This window comes from Staurois parvus, unplaced genomic scaffold (genome assembly GCF_062004578.1).
Source record: "Staurois parvus isolate SC_StPar_1 unplaced genomic scaffold, SC_StPar_1.0 ptg000586l, whole genome shotgun sequence".
Taxonomy (NCBI): domain Eukaryota; kingdom Metazoa; phylum Chordata; class Amphibia; order Anura; family Ranidae; genus Staurois; species Staurois parvus.
The window spans coordinates 678,529-695,895 of NW_028318382.1; the positions used below are offsets into that span (position 1 = coordinate 678,529).

The following is a 17,367-nucleotide window of genomic DNA, read 5'->3' on the forward strand; positions in this document are numbered from 1 at the left end:
AGAGGAGAACGTAGAACGTGCCTAACCCCTGGTTCACATCTGTGTGGTCGTGCGGGCCGTGATTTGCGTGGAAATTTCAATTGAATGGAGTCCCGGGACACGCAAGGAAGAAGTCCCTGCACTACTTGGGAAATCGCAGTCCGCACGGGTACAGTCGCGATTTCTAGTGCGGGTGGTATGCCATTAGAATTAGTGGCACCCGCATGAGGGTCTTGCATTCCTCTATGTGGGTGGTGCGGCTGCAGGTATTTTTGCGGGTCCCACCCACACAGATGTGAACCAGGAGTAAGTGATGCTGGTGCCTTTTATTTCAAGTAGAGAATGCCAGTTGGCACAGGTGTTCTAATCTGCCTAAGGCTGCTCATACATTATACAATTTTCTGTACAATTTCCTTTAGATTTACCTTCAAGTATGTAGTGCAAGGGCCTGCCCAATTGGATACAATTGAAAGTGTTGTTTAGGTTTGACCTCATATTATATGGTTTTTGGTAAATCTAAAGGAAAATTGTACAAGAAAATTGTATAATGTATAGACAGCTTTACTAATGCTTTCTCCAAAGGCTGATGGCCATTTGGAATGCCTGCAACCATAATATCAGTGTATAAAAATAGAGTTGAAAGTAAAACTTGTGGCTGAGCTGCTACACATCGACAGATCCGTCACTGACAATACCGTGAAAAATTTGCCCACCTTCATTTGAGTCAGACCCCATCAAACCCCTCTGCTACTTTTGGATTGCACAGTCTTAGCCCAGAATACACCCAGAGATAGATAATACTGGGACTTTTAAGGTGGGTAATCTTGCAAAGAAATAAAAAAAGACACATACAAATACTAAAATATTGACTTTTATTTACAGTACATGCGTAACTTGGGCAGAAAACCCCAAATTATGTAAAAGAAAAGTAAGCGAAAAGAAAACCTCAATTGGTAGAATCATCAAAATTCATAGGGTATAGTTACAAAACCATAAGAAAAGCTATATATGTAAATGTAACAAAACCCCAAAATAACCCATCACAGACATCCTTATAAACACCACCCAGCCGGGGAGCAATGGCAAATCAATGCTCCCTATTTCTATAGCTTGGGAGATGTTGAAGGTATCTAGGGAAAACTGCTGTAGATAGGTAAAATATTCCAATGCATTTCGCCTGAAGACTTCTTCAGGAAAGAGAAGGAGTTGTGTTCAAGGCAATATAGTGTAATAAAGGTACAACTAAGCGCTTGTGTAGCATGAAATGCATTAACATCTTGTTGTCCCCCACTACTGTGTGATGTTTTTATCTGTTTATTGTGAATAAAGCTGATGAGGTATGCAACCATCCTTTTCTCTTTTGTTAATGTAATAAAGTGTTGATCCAAGTATAAAAGAACCAAATTAGTTTGGAGATCACACCACCCATAAGAATATAGATGAATCCACTAAAGATATCTTGATGCCTCGTTCACACCATTGTGCAGACGTCAGTTTTTCTGCATGCATTCCGCAAGGGCACAACAAATTCAATTGTTCTCTATGTGCCCTGTTCACACCACATCACTAGTATCACGTGCAGATTTTTTTCTGCGCAGGAATCTGCAATGTGTATAAAACTCATTGAAGCATGAATGAAAACTGATGTCTGTGCAAAATATGCACATCAGTTTTTCAGCACGTATTGTGTGAATGAGGCCTAAAAGAGAAATATAATGCCTCTTTGCTGTCATTGGGGTATATCCCGACAGCATCACCATACAAAAAGTCCCTATGATTTTGCCCTTCTATGCATAATATCACCCATAGGGTACTTTGATACACAGACAGCCCTCTACTGTATGTCCTCATGCACACTGGATGTTTTTACAGCGGCTATTTTTGGCTTTTGACATTTTTTTCTACAGCTAGTAAACCCACCAGCATGTTATCCTATGTATCCATGCACACATAGACTGTAATTAACATTTTTCGGCTGGAAAAAAACCCAGGACTAGTAGGTTTCTAAGAGGATTTTTTTAGCTGTAAAAACACTTGAACGTTGAAAAACGTGGCAAAACGCCGCAAACGTTGGACTTTTTTTTGCCCCCCAAAAATAATTTTTTTTGTGTAAAAAAAAAAAAACGGTAAAAACTGCAAATGCGGAAAAACGCGTGGAAACGCAGCAAAACGCCACTACACACTAATGCTAAAAAAGCTGAAAAACTCACGTTTCTAACGTGACTTTACACAGCTAGCGTTACCAGTATTATCAACACCCCGTGTGCATGGAGCCTAAAGATGAACACCGTTGCTACTATTTTTGGGTTGCCAGGTGTATAAAAGCATCTTCAGATCACTTCTTCACAAAGAATCTTCAGAACATGATTTCATTTTAGTACTGTGGTCCATGTCATTTCTGTCCGCACAGCACCTGCCAGTGATAAAGGAAATCATTCATGTTTATCCCTCTTAGATTGTAAGCTCCAAGGAGCCGGGCCCTCCTATCCCTCTTGTATTGAACTGTGTTGATGCTGTATTGTCTCCCGATATATTGTAAAGCACTGAGCAAACTGTTGGCGCTATATAAATCCTGTATAATAATAATGTTTGTAGGTATACAGGTTTTATATGTTCTTGTATGACACAGAACTGTCTGCAGTGAGATGCAGAGGAGGAGGGGAGGTCATGTAAACCTGCTGCATTCTCGGACTTTTCTGCTATCAGGGAGTGCTACTGCAACAACTGTGCAGTCAAGATCTGCACACAGATTTAGGAGGCTCCAGAATTGTACTGGATGAAGTTGATCTCTAGAAATACACCCTCACTTCTTACCCTTCACTCCCTTCTAAGTGCTGGTGCTTTGCAGGAAACTGCTTTCCGCATTCCTGTTCAAATGACATGCGATTCTTTGCAGTGCGATTTGAGCAGTTGCTCTGGAACAGGGGCGGACTGGCCATTTGGAAACTCGGGCACTGCCTGAGGGCCCGGGGTCAGTAGGGGGCCCCATGAGATGCCCCTGGTACCTTTTTCATAGGCTTTTTTGAGTTTGGGCAAGGACACAGGGACCCCATAATCCCCTATTGCCCGGGGGCCCCATGAATTGTCAGTCTGCCCCTGCTCTGGAATCAGATTGTGTGGGTGTTCGCACCGATGCGATCTGATTCAGCCAATCGCACTGCATTTTGTGACCGGTTTTTGGGGTGTCGTTAACTTAACATTGACACCCACAGCAGTTCGCATGAACGGAGTGCAGTTGTGGTGTGGGAAACGCACAGGAATCACTGCGAATCTCTCACCACATCAGTGAGAACCAGCACAAACTAAGCATGATATAAAATCTACCTAAAAGCTCCTTTTACTTACAAAAATCCATGGTCACGTTGTGCTCCAGTTCCCAAACCTTCTGTCTTTCTCAGAATGCAGAAAAGAAATCTTCTTTGGAGGCCCATGTTTCTCCCTAGCTGCTTTTGTTTTTCATATAAATGCACAAAAGAATAATAAGGTGTCCTTTAAAGTGGTTTTAAAGGCTAAAGGTTTTTTAAAAATGTACAGCAGCTCCCCCAGCCCCCTCAATATTCACCTGCGCCTCATCGCGATGCAGCGATGTGAATGACAGCCTCGGCTGTCCCAGGTCTCTGCTTCCTCATTGGCTGAGACAGCAAGCGGAAGCCAATGGCTGTCATTCACAGCCAGTCAGCCAATGAGGAGAGAAGGGCGGGGTCAAGCCACGGCTAAGGCTGGCCATACATTATACACAATTTTCTTGAGATTTTTGGTTTAGATTTACCAAAAACCATATAATAGTAGGTAAAACCCAACAACACTTTCAATTGTATCAAATTAGACAGGCCCATGCACTACATAGTTGAAGGTAAATCTAAAGGAAATTGGGCAGAAATTGGACCGAAAATTGTAAGAAAATTGTATAGTGTATGGCCAACCTTAGTGTGTGAATGGACACATGGAGCAGCGGGTGCCCCCATAGTAAGCTGCTTGATGTGGGGGCACCCGACAGACAGGAGGAGCCAGTAGAGCCTGTGGGGGACCCGAGAAGAGGAGGATCAAGGCCAGGGGCGGACTGACAACTAATGGGGCCCCTGGGCAATAGGGGATCATGGGGCCCCTGTGTCCTTGCCCAAACTCAAAAAAGCCTATGAAAAAGGTACCAGGGGCATCTCATGGGGCCCCCTACTGTCCCCGGGCCCTCGGGCAGTGCCTGAGTTTTCAAATGGTCAGTCTGCCCCTGATCAAGGCTGCTCTGTGCAAAACCACTGCACACAGTAGGCAAGTATAGACATGTTATTTTACAACCTGACAGGCCCCCCCCAAAAAAAACACAGTTTACTATGCTTCAGTCATGAATGAACACATGCTGATCACTCATTGTATTCATTCAGGAAAGAAAGGGGCTGTTAAAATGTGACATATTTACTGGACACTTCCCCCACTCTCCATCCTGAAGGATCCTATTGTGTGCTTGCAGCTGCCAGTGGGAAGGAGGAGGAAAGCTGGCAGCAATGCAGGGGTGGGGGCACACAGGGGGGCCTGGGTAGCAGGTGGAAACGTATGGTGCACAAGAAGGGTGATATGTGCAGATCTGATCCCATGTATGGCTCTCTGCTGCAGGTGAAAGCCAGCATGAGGGAGAGGAGAGGAAGCCAGATTTCAGCTGCTGCAGAGAAAGCCAGATTTCAGCTGCTGCAGAGAAAGCCATACAGGGGATCGGTTCCAGTAATTGCCTCCCCATTGTGCCAATCACCCTCTCCCTGTCCACATCTAATTCAAACAGCTGCCTGGGCCCCCCTGCTGGCCTGAGCCCTGTATAGGAGGCCTGGTGGTACCTCCTTATCCACGGCCCTGCATCTCAGTCTTTGGATCTGGTACTTTGGTTTGTATAGATTGCAGCCAGAGCCAAGTTTTCATTCCTGGAGGATGTAGGCACACAGCCTTTGGCAGCCAAAACTCTCAGCTAGCATCACCTCATTTGCACAAATCATTTTCATGAGCTTCAGTTGGCTTACACAATTTTCACAATACGTACATAAACTTGTATGACATGTCTGCATTTTTGCTGATGATGGTGAAAAAAATGTTTGTGCTGATATCAATCTAGGATCAACTTTCTTTTTGCCTTTAGGCACTGGCCTATTGCCTAATAGTAATATTATACTGTATAGTATAGTAATATATTAGTATGGTTCTTATTGCAGCAGGAAACGCATTCAGGGCTATACTCTTAACAAGCCATTTTATGGATGGATGCAGAACAACATATACCACCAGAGTCGGTGAGGGATCGCTTCGAACAGTTGATTGGTTTTCCTCCACCTAAGTAATAAGAACCTACATCTTGAATGTTGTGTCCTACTGGGGCAACCTTTGTGCAATGCCCCACACACTGACCTATATTGAACACTGAGCTGTGTACCTTAAAGCGGAGTTCCACTCAACCTATCAAACAATAAAAGTCAGCAGCTACAAAAACTGTAGCTGCTGACTTTTAGAAAAACAGACACTTACCTGTCCCTCGCAGCCTGTTTCACCGGCCGTCCTGTATTCCAGGAGGTTGGCATCATCAGTGTGGGCACTGATGATACCCACTGCGCATGCACGAGTAGCGCTGCGCTTCATGAATGGTCCTGTAGTCTTCTGGGACCTGTCACGTGCCCCAAAAAACTACAGGGAGGGAGGGAGGACACCTTCCAATTCCGATCGTTTAGGTGATCGGACCAGAAGTGGGAGCGGGTACCTGTCAAATTTGGGTACCCGCTACCCCCCTGCCCTCCAAAGGTGTCAATCCTTAATGGTGAGCAGTCCTTAAAGCGGAACTTCCCCTTTTGGGTGGTGCTCCGCTTTAACGCCAAGTTTACATGGGGCATAGTAACAACTTGCCCTGCAGAGGATTTACCCCCAGTGTGAGAATGCTTGCCGCAGTCCTGCTATAAGTCGCTGATCGCCGCCATTACTAGTATATATATAAAAAAATCCCAGTATATATACTGTCATTTATAGACGCTTTCACGTAATCCAATTAATTTACACACATGGGGATTTTTTTTTAGCAAAGATGTAGCAGAATACATTTTGGCCTACATTTATGACAAAATTAATTTTTAAACTTTTGAACTGGAAATGTTTTATAGCAAAAAGTCAAAATATTGTTTGTTTGTTTTTTTAAATTGTCGGTCTTTTTGTTTATAGCGCAAAAAAATAAAAAACGCACAGGCGATCAAATACCACCGAAAGCTCAATTTGTGGGAAAAAAGGACGTAATTTTATTTGGGTGTAATGCATGACTGCGCAATTGTCAAAGTAACGCAGCGCCGTATCGCAGAAAATGGTCTGGTCAGGAAGGGGGGTAAATCCTCTGGAGGGCAAGTAGTTAATGTATTTTCCAATAGGATGGAGAACCTCGTTTGCTAACCAGAATATAACAGAGAACAGTCACAAATGAATGAGGTTATAGAAGGTAAAAAAAAGCGGGCAGCACAGTGGCTAAGTGGTTAACACTTCCGCCTGGCAGTACTAGGGTCACCGGTTCAAATCCCAGCCACGGCACCACCTGCCTGGAGTTTGCATGTTCTCCCTGTGCCTGCATGGGTTTCCTCTCATACTCCAAAGACATTCTGGTAGGTTAATTGGTTCCTGTCCAAATTGGCCCTAGTATATGTATGAATGTGATTTAGGGACCTTAGATTGTACACCCCCTGAGGGTTAGGGACTGATGTGACTGTACAGTATATATGTAAAGCACTGCATATATTGATGGCGCTATATAAGTACCTGAAATAAATAAAAAAACAATCTATGAGGACCCCCTCCGTGCTGCAGGTCCCTCCCCTCAGCCATCACTCCTCCTTTCTAAGCTCTCCCCTCTTCTAACCCTTCACCTGTGACGTAAGACCTCCTCCCCTGTCCACGTCCAATCAGACGCCTTTACCTATACACGCGGGATAGACCTGTCATTTGCTGAGCTCCCACCACGCTCATTCTCCGGTTTCTAGGTTCCCCACCGTCCCCCCCGGGACTCCCACCGGCTAACAACGTTTCTTCCTCTGATAATCCCCCGGGGAATACTGGCGGGGCCGGTGAAGGCCGGGGTGGTTACAGGGAGGGTGTGGGAATGAATGAATGGCCGCTGCTGGCTGGGCGGGGCGGGCATGCTGACCCCGCCCCCTGTACCCTCTTATATTACACACGCACGAGGCCGGCTCTGTGAATATGGCGTTGAGGACGCTGTGACATCGGTAGCTTCAGGACTGTCAGAGCGATCGCGAGTCCCTGCATAGAACCAGACAGTGGTGAGTCCGCCCTTAGATCGTGTGTGTTTGTCTGCATTTTATTTATGTATGGAACCATGTGACTGATCAGCTGCTCAGGAACTACAACACCCAGCATAGTGCTCCAGATTTCTACTATTGACATCCCTGCGCAGCCCTAGCATTGTCCCTCCCTGATCTAGTGATTATGTATGTGTGTACAGGGGCGGACTGACAACTCATGGGGCCCTCGGGCATTAGGGGATCATGGGGCCCCTGTGTCCTCGCCCACACCCAAAAATGCCAATGAAAGGTACCAGGGGCATCCCATGGGGCCACCTACTGACCCTGGGCAGTGCCCGAGTGCTCGAATGGTCAGTCCGCCACTGTGTGTGTATATATATATAAATGTTATATTTATTTTGGTTTTTTTTTCTCCAAATCTACATTGACTGCTATAGCAGGACATCCCATAATCCCTCCTTTGGATCACTAACTTCCTCTCATTGGTGCAGTCATGTTCCATTCTGATTTAAAATCCTCAGATCAATCCACAAAGATATAAAACGCACCAGGGGGGAGGATTCTTGTATAAAAAGAAGTCAGTTATTTTATTTCAGTTATGAATCCAGATTTCAAGTCACATGGCTGAAGTCAAGATCTCTGATGGCGTAGCTGTGTGAAGTGAGCTCAGAGTCTTGTGATGTATACAAGTATTCCTTGATCACTGGCCACTATAGAATTGGGGTGTGTGATTGTATCATGCCTGTCTTGTGATCTGTGGCCATCTAGGGGGAAGGATCCAGCAATAGATTTTACCTAGGGGGATCCAGAGATTTAGATTTGGGGAGGAAAAGGGAAGCCAGTGATTAGATTTTTACCTGGGGAGGAAAGGGGAAGCCAGTGATTAGATTTTTACCTGGGGAGGAAAGGGGAAGCCAGTGATTAGATTTTTACCTAGGGGGGAAAGGGGAAGCCAACGATTATATTTTTACCTAGGGGGGAAAGGGGAAGCCAACGATTAGATTTTTACCTAGGCGGGAAAGGGGAAGCCAGCGATTAGATTTTTACCTAGGCGGGAAAGGGGAAGCCAGCGATTAGATTTTACCTAGGCGGGAAAGGGGAAGCCAGCGATTAGATTTTACCTAGGCGGGAAAGGGGAAGCCAGCGATTAGATTTTACCTAGGCGGGAAAGGGGAAGCCAGCGATTTAGATGTATCTGGGGGGGGGGATCCAATGCGATAGATTTATCTAACTGCCAATGCCTTAAAAAGCGTTTTCAGGTTATATAAAGGAATGTATAGAATGTACTTTTATGGATCGTATTCTAACCCTGCCTTATTAAAATCTGCTTAACTAACTTTTTTTCATTTTTGAAACCTTGGGTTCAGTTACTCTCCCATCCTGAGAATTCTAGAACATGCTCGTCGAAGATTCTCTTCCTGCAGCATTTTATCCACATGCTTGTACAGTGTTCTGAGTCTAGGCCAGTTTGAGACACTGTTACTAAGTAGATGGGGGGGGGTACGCTTGTGATCTACAAGGCTGCTAGTGTATACCTGTCTCTCTGACGTTTCAGCCTGTCAAATAGCTGGTGGCGATGTACTTTCCAGAACCTGTCCTAGTGTTGGATCTCTCCCTTCTTGATGCCTATATTGCCAGCTGTGTCACTGTGGCCTGTGCGTGAACACGTGCTGTCTTCATGAGCAGGGATTAGTTGCAGGCCTGCGTTCTGCTTCTAGCCTGCAGTGGATTTCCCTAGCAGGGTCATATATTCGATGTACGAACTGTTTATTGTAAGCTTTGGTGCAGCCTTTCTCAAGCTTTGTAATACAGAGGAACCTTTTGAAATAACTTTCAGGGATCCTCTGTTAATCATTTTGTAAAGCGCTGCGCAAACTGTTGGCGCCATATAAATCCTGTATAATGTCTACAGCTAAGGGTACGTTAGAGTGAATGAATAGCAAGTTGACATAAAAATAAGACTATGGCGTAGTATTCCAAACCCAGGGCTGCTCTGCAAGAATTTACTTTCAGTAACAATTGAATTATTCAAGTAATAATGACCAGAAATGATCATTATAGCGTTCCCATATAACCGTGGTCAGTGGTGAAATGTCCATTTGCATTCATGGTCATTGATGTCCCCTTACAAATGGTGGTCTTTAATATTCTCCCTTGTGGTGATGGGTAAGGATCTCCTTAAAAAGGTGGGTGGTAGCAGAAAGATCACCTTTTTGATTTGAATTATTGCCCCCCCCCCCCCCCCCCGCGCAGTCCAGGGTCATCACTGGGGGGGGGGGAAGCCTTACACCGGTGGTCATTTGGAAGAAGGACCCAATAAATTGGTGGTTGTCGGGAAGAATACTACTTACATTGGTGGCTAAAAAGATCATTGGTGTTGCTCATTCAAGAGTCATAAATTGCTTAGTACTTTAGGAACCCTTGCTAACATCTGGAGGAACCCTGGGGTTTCACGGAACCCTGATTGTGAAAGGCTGCTGTTTCTTCAGAAATTTCTGTAGAGAATACACAGTGCACTTTCATTGATTGCATCATCAGCGGGAAATTACTGCAATAAAGTTTTTTTTGTTTTTTGTTTTTTCCGTTCGCAAGTCTAAATTGCTTTAGGAAAAGCAAACTGAGTCACAAAATAACATGTCTCTGAATCATAGTTCTGCTTGTCCTGGCTGTGTTTGTGGGTTGAGGACTATTTGTGGTCTGATTAAGATACTATGTAGTAAGACCTTTTCGATCTTGTAGTACAGAATAGATAAAATACTTGCCTTTTCCTCAAGAATAGAATGGTTTACCCCCACGACTGAGTATATTGTGTGTATACGGACAGTAGAGAATTGTCGGTTGTCAGAGTGAATGGTGTGTGTTTGAGAGTTTATATTTATACTGTAGTTGGCAGTAAAGGGATATATTTGGTAGTAATGTATTTCATGATGGACTCTTGGCTGTACACGAGGTAGAAATTGAGTAATTGTTGTCCAGGACTTTGGGCACATTCTTATCTTTCCTGTTCTCAGGATGATACAAATTACTTTAATTGCAGGAATATAAATGAAATTGATCAATGACTGAAACCGGTCACTGCTAGACTGATCCATCATTTATCTACCAACTGCAATAAACTGCCATCCCTTTTATTATTTGCAGTATGATTTCCCCAGTTATACTTTAACCATAGTATGTCAAGTAGCTGATTCTCAATTGCTGTACACGTACGTAGCCATTCACCCTAACTGATGGTTGTGTAGAGATTAGCATTCATGGCAGAGGATCGCAGACATGGAGTGTGAGTGGGTAGATTATCAATGGAATACCCCAGATATGACGTCTGTGGGAATCTAAATACCGTAGCATTCTTCATGGGTTAAAATAAGATTGGTGCACTTGGATCTTTTAGCGTTTAGATGGCAGTTGTCCATGTGTTCGTGATCTGACTGCCAAATGTCACATGTATAGTTGCAGTACAGATATTCTTGGCAGCATAGTCTTTGGGGAGCAGCAGCTCCTGGCAGGGGGTGCCTGTCTGAACTGAAGGTGCCTGTAATCGGAAAGGGCAAGCTGGCCCAAAGAGTGATGGTGTAATGCAGGCATAGACCAGTTATGGTATTCGGGAGCCAGTCTGTCCAATCCAGAAGCCAGCAGGATTTTTTTTTTTTTTTTTAGGAGCCAGCTTCATTGACTAACGAGAAGCTTAAGTTAGGTCCTTACCTCTAAGGAGCATTGGTTACCAAGCTATTGGGATTTCCAAGCCCTAATCTAATATAGAAGAATCTCTTTAGCTTTCGTTCACAACTAAGATTTAACAAATGTTTACCAGTTGTCCAGATTCCATTGTATAGAATTCATTCGGATTCTTCCAGTTCGTCATTAACCCTCAAACTAGGTACACAATGTACATTTACTGAATTGCGTAAATTTTGTCAAGTTGAGACTTTTTTTTTTTTTCCTCTTCATCTTTGGACATGACAGCACGCAGATAAAGCTAGCCATAGACCTCCTCTAGTGTGCATTCTTTTAGCAGAATATCATGGTGGTTTAAGATGTGCTGATGAGTTGGCTAATACTCGTCATTGAATCATGTACTGATCAGGCCAGATTGAGCACCCATCATCTGGGGTTCACAGCTACCTCATATGGTGGTAACGTTCTTCCTTGGCTGAAGGACACTTTACCTGTCCACTCCATGCTGTGCCCACAGGAGATGATTAATTAGGAATGTCATTTCCCTGACTCCCCCCTTTTGTCTGGCAGTCATGTGACCTTGGCCTTCGGAGAAGCATTTACTTATCAGCCAGAAGCGCAGCAGCAAAGGAAGGGGTGGGGGAGGGGGGTTTCTGAGTAATGGGGCAACCAGAAAGAGCCGGTTTCTTCTTTGTGTAATGAAGCAGGGAGGAGGGTTTGGTGATTCGAGGAAATGTCGTCACTTTCAGTGAGTGAGTAAGCATGGACTTGCCCACCCAGCGGCGTGAATTCTATGTCAGCCATACACCCTGCTTACTTGCTGAGGCAATGACTGTGTTGTGTGTGAAGACAATACGTTGCTGCCTTTCTTTGCCATAGTTACTTTGTATCCGCATTCATTGATGTGTATGAAGCTGCAGACAATGGCCACAAGCGGAAGGGTGGTGACAGCTGTGGCTTCCCGGGCTGGCACTGTTGGCTCGCCATGTGGCACCTTGTTTGGCAGGGAAGTGCAGTGTTTTGTAGTTCCACAAGGGACTACAGGTTTTGGCAAGTGTTTGGCAGCTTTTGACTTGTAGTGGAAGTGCCAGCATGCCACATCTTCTTCTAAGTGCTGGGATTTATAGTTCCACAACAGTTTGGACAGCTTGGGGCCTCCTACACCGGAGCAGATATGAGGACTGAAGCAAACCTTGCTCTGCGGCTTACATTTGTTTCTGTGGGGAAACCTAGAGGAAATTATAGATGTTGGCTATGGCAGCTAGGCTCCTGGTTTTATTTTCTGTTGATAGAAAGGGGGATCTTGGCAGTTACTATAGGCCAGGGGGGGTCAAACTGGTGGCCCTCCAGCTGTTGCTTCCTCATATCAAACACCTCCATGATGACTGATCTGATGACTGTAAGGCAGGGGTGTCAAATTGGCGGCCCTCCAGCTGTTGCAAAACTACAAGTCCCATCATGCTTCTGCCTATTGGAGTCATGCTTGTAACTGTCAATCTTGCAATGCCTTATGGGACTTGTAGCTTGGCAACAGCTGGAGGGCTGCCAGTTTGACACCCATGCTATAGGAAAAGATTTTTTTTTATTGAAGATATGTTAGAAAAAAAACAGGTACCAAAGACAAACCTCAAAACTATAATAAAAGCTCTTCTTTTACTCCTGGATCTGTGGTAGCATCAGAAGAAGATTGTAGTTGTCTGTATTCCTCTGAAGCTGGCCAAACTCTCTTTACAATTGAACCGCCTTTTAGAATTGTCAACCATTACATAGTGCAAGAGCCCCTCAATGTTGAGCATGGATGTCTGAACACAGCCTTATGCTAACCATACATGGCTAGATCGGCTGATTCCTAAATGGAGTACTCTGTCAGCCAATATATTACGGCAGCTGCTGCACCCATGGTTGCCTGAATACTTGAACATTGACTGTGTCTGATAGGATGCAAGTCTCCGCTCAGCCAATTATCTTTCACCTGGCTCAGTCAGTTTTTTAAATTGACTTTTGTAGAGTCTGGTGTTGACAGGTCTACCCTCTAGCAGTCCTTTAACTTGCAGCAATTGGCCAGCGACAGAATCTTGTTTATAAGTGGAAAACACTCTCCTGTTTCCAGGTTGTCTATGGCCAAACTAGCAAGGTGATGGCCCCCACTGATCTGTACCTCCCTATAATATGTGGAGCCAAGTGAGTGGAAACAAAGGCTGCTGAACAGGCTCCTGATATGCTGCTTGGCAAGCAATGTCTTTGGTAGCACACAGGCGGGCACTCCAGCACGGGTTCAGGGCTGGTACTTTCAACCTGTAGCTTTATAATAAGCAGGGATGTTGAATTTGTATCACTTGACGCCCGGGACATGTAGTGTAGTGTCAGGCAGGTAGTTGATGATTTTTTTTTTTTTTTTTTTTTGTTACCTTTAGCCCTGCCACGGGCCAGCAGCAGGTCTCCTCTGCCAGGTGGAAGCATTTGGGTGCCGATTGCTTCCGCACAGTGCCCCCACCACCCTCACATATACGCATGTACAAACATAAGTACATGCTGGGGCACCTACACATGAGAACGTCGATTGCGATACACCTTTTACATATCGCTGCGCACGCCAGAATGAGAGCAATAATTCTAGCCCCAGACCTCCTCCGTAACACTAAACTGATGACCTATAAGTAGCTTTAAAAGTGTTGACTATTGAAAATATAGGGTACTAAAGTTTGTCGCCATTTCACGCATGCACACAAAATCGGGGTTTGACAAGTTAGATATCTATTTACTCGGTTCAACCTCCTCTTTTATATTTTACAAAAAATAGGGTAATTGTGTTTTTTGTGCCCTAAAATTAACTTTTATTTATTGAGATTTTGCGGTAATATCATGCGACAAAAAACATTGGAACTACCACTATTTTATTGTCCTAGGGTCTCTGCTTTTATAAAATATATAATGTTTGGGGTTTTGTGTAATCTTCAGGCCTAAAATGATTTTTTTTAAACTTGTGCAAAAAATGTAAAAACGGCTGTCAGCAAAAGGGATAAAGGATAAGCCTAACACTCCCATTTCCTGACGAGCACCCAATCAGTACAAGGTCTCTCCCCTCCCTGCTAGTCCCTGGGTGCAGTGCTGGAGACAAGGGGGGGAGATGAACATTGCAATATTAAAGATATTACACGTTAACTCGCCATAAAGCACCTTTTTGTTTTTAAAAGCCCCAGACAATTGTAAAATCTCCAATTTATGGTTAATTTTATTTGTTTTTATGTTAATTTATTTTAAATCCAAACAAGTAGCTTGCCATGAGGAACAAGTAGATTTGTGACACCGATTTTAGTCCCTGGACAATTAGTTTTTTTTTTTTGTTTTTTTTCAATTTCCACACCCCTGAGTAAATCCTACTCACAAATGAGTTCTGTTCCCAGGAGCTCATTCGCAAGTCCAACTTGACCAATGGCTGCTCTGACCAGTGTGTTCTGTTAGGGAGAGTCCCCCTGTCAGAACAGAAAGGCACAGAGGGGGGAGATCGCTGCACCAACATTGCGGCGATATTAATTTTTTTTTTTTGTTTCTGTTCAGTCTGCCTGCTAGGTTGAGCAAATCGCATCTTTGAAAGTTCACAAGTTAAACGTTCTCATGTAGGGGACTTGCTGTAATTAATTTGGGGGGGGGGGGGCGCAGGCTTGGATCAATTACTTGCTCCAAGCCTGCATTCCCCCCCATAGAGCCCCAATTTTTAGCATTTTGCCACAGCACTCCTGAGGAGTCCCGAGAGCACCCTGGTTAAAAATGGCTGCCCTAGGGTTTCCAGGATATATTGGAGCATTTCTGATTGATCAAAGCCGTTGCATTCAGTGCTGACAAATCAGAAACTCAGTGATCCATCCTGGATTTCCTTCTTTCCCAGCAGAAAGAGCAGGGCTTGCATATCCCTACACTTGCTGCGTTGGCTCTGACCGCTAATCACAATGAAGGTAAGGGGGGAGGGACACGGCACACACAAAAATGAACTGTAGACACAAAGGATTACTTGCGTTTACAGCACTTTACAAAGAATTGCTTGCGTTTACACCACTAAAAGTCACGGCAATAAATTTAGTTATGTAATCTACTTCCTATTTCTACAATGGTATTCTGTAATGATTGGCCATGAATGATTATGATTTTTTTTTATCTCCTCAAAAATGATTGTTCATATTTATTGTCCTTTTAAATTGCAAGTGTTAACCCGTATAAACACAGCAGTTTATTAGACAAGTTTGTAATTAAAGGGCACAATGATGGGTTGACATCAGAAATAAAATGATAAAAGTTGAGCTGCCAGGAGGCATGTGCTTCTTCCCTGGTATTGCACAACTTCTTGGCACAGTTAAAGGCCAACTCCAGGCACAGATTTTTGTAAGATTTGCTGTGTAAACAAATGTTACCTGTCCTCATTAGTAATCCATTGCTGGATCACTTAATTGTATGTTAAAACGCTCTTTCTGCAAATAGTACACCTCCTACAGACCTTCTAGCCCACTCTGGATGTGAGTGCTACGGGTCCCGAAAAAAAAAAAAAACGCTGCACCAAAACTCATGATACTTTGTTATGATGCTTTTTGGCATTTATGTTGAAAAAAAACCATAACCAGAAAAACTAATGGGGCTTTAACGGTACCAAACCATATCAATAAAGGTAAATTGAACAAATATAGGAACAGTAGATAGAATTGAACACCTTTTTTATTAGGTTAAAAATCACCCATAGGTGGAGCATATTAATCGGAACCATAAAAAAAAATGCAGAAAGTGAGACCCGGCCACAGTAAATTGTTGCTGATGTCCTAGATGCAGACTGTGTCACGGGTATCAGCTGCAAAAAACAGTAGCCATAGCCTTAGAGCAAATAGGCTAAACTGTACAAGTAGTAGATAAAATGGTACATGGCTATCAATGGAAACAGATAATTGTATTAACGTTGATATAGGACACCTAACCAGATAGTATCATAGGTGTTGATGAACAAACATGTAGTTTCCACTTGAAACCATGAAAAGGTACTATGTTTTGGGATTCCAACACATTTCGTGGGACAGAGCCCACTTCAGGGAACAAAACATAAATTTCTACAGTAAACCAAAACCGAACAAAATAATGCAAAACAAAATTAAAACAAATAAACAGCAATTACCAGTTGATACCGGCACAGTCTCAGGTGGTTCCTGCAAGATATGGGTCAATCGAATCTGGATGGACGGAGGGGGGCCTCCAACAACCATAAATAATGATCATCGATGAAGAGAGAATCTAAGTCCACTTGAAGACTTGTAAAAAAGAGTTGTCATTTTAGGGGATCACAAATACAGTTGATCAGAAAAAGGAATAAAAATCTCCCCCCAAACATAATACCAACTAAACCCTTACTCCCCAAAATTGGTCATGAGTCCAAACCTTCAAAAGGGGGGGGGGGGGAGTTGTGGGCAAAAAATATTAATGTGATCCCCAACTTGGATACAACTTAAATAAACAAACGACCGAATACAAACATATCTATAGGTGTGTAAGCCACAATCCATCCAAATACATAACATTCAATCAGAGATCTATTGGCCAAATGCTACAGACCACCAAGTATAGTAGGGCTCAGATTACTTTCCATCAGTGGAGAAAAGTTTCTTATCGAAGGAGGGAGAGGGGAAAAACCTCAAACCCTTTTCCCCCTGTGTAGTCCTGATTTGAAAAAAGCCTTCAGGGTTTAAATGACGGTCAATTGGTGCCAAAATGGCGGCATGGGAGGTGTACTGCGCATGACGTCATTACGTCACTCAACGTGATGCAAGACGTCAAAAAACATCATGGACATCTTAAAGAAGCCCTGGGAGAAAATATATGACCTTGAACGGACAAAAAAAAAAAATCAACAGGAGGAATCAATTCTAATAAAGCATAATCAGGACATGGGTGTACAAGTCAAACAGTCGGGTATCAATGAAGGAAGACACCCTTTATAGAGCCTGGCCAAAGTGGCCTTATACATGTCCAATGGTTCAATCAGAGCCCATTAGACAAACAATGCTGGCAAAATGATCCTAAGAACAGGAATATATGCTAAGAAAACAAATGGCATCCAAGAAGTTTGTATCATCAGCTGGTATTAGAGTGCTGTTTTCAATAAAAACTGAAACCTGAAATTCAAAGGGTTTGGACTTATGACCAATTTTGGGGAGTAGGGCTGTAGTTGGTATTACTTACGGGGGGAGATTTTTTTTTTTTTTTTTATTCCTTCTGATCAACTGTATTTGTGATCCCCTAGAATGATTACTGTTTTTACAAGTCTTCAAGTGGACTTGGATTCTTTCTTGATCGATGATCATTATTTATGGTTGTTGGAGGTGGAGGCTTTAAAGCGATACTAAACCCCGGACCCTGCATTCACTATATCTGGTCTCCCACAGTACACCCAACATGGAAATGCAATTATTTTAGT

The 17,367-nt window shown here is 43.5% G+C and overlaps 1 protein-coding gene across 1 annotated transcript in view; it reads left to right on the forward strand.

Annotated features, from left to right (window-relative positions):
* The first annotated feature begins 6,903 nt into the window (after nucleotides 1-6,903).
* Nucleotides 6,904-17,367, forward strand: part of SLC20A1 (solute carrier family 20 member 1) — a 45,804-nt gene continuing 35,340 nt past the window's right edge. The window contains exon 1 of the mRNA XM_089692408.1: nucleotides 6,904-7,262. The gene's annotated coding sequence lies outside the window, so the exon portion shown is untranslated. The remainder of the gene's footprint in view (nucleotides 7,263-17,367) is intronic.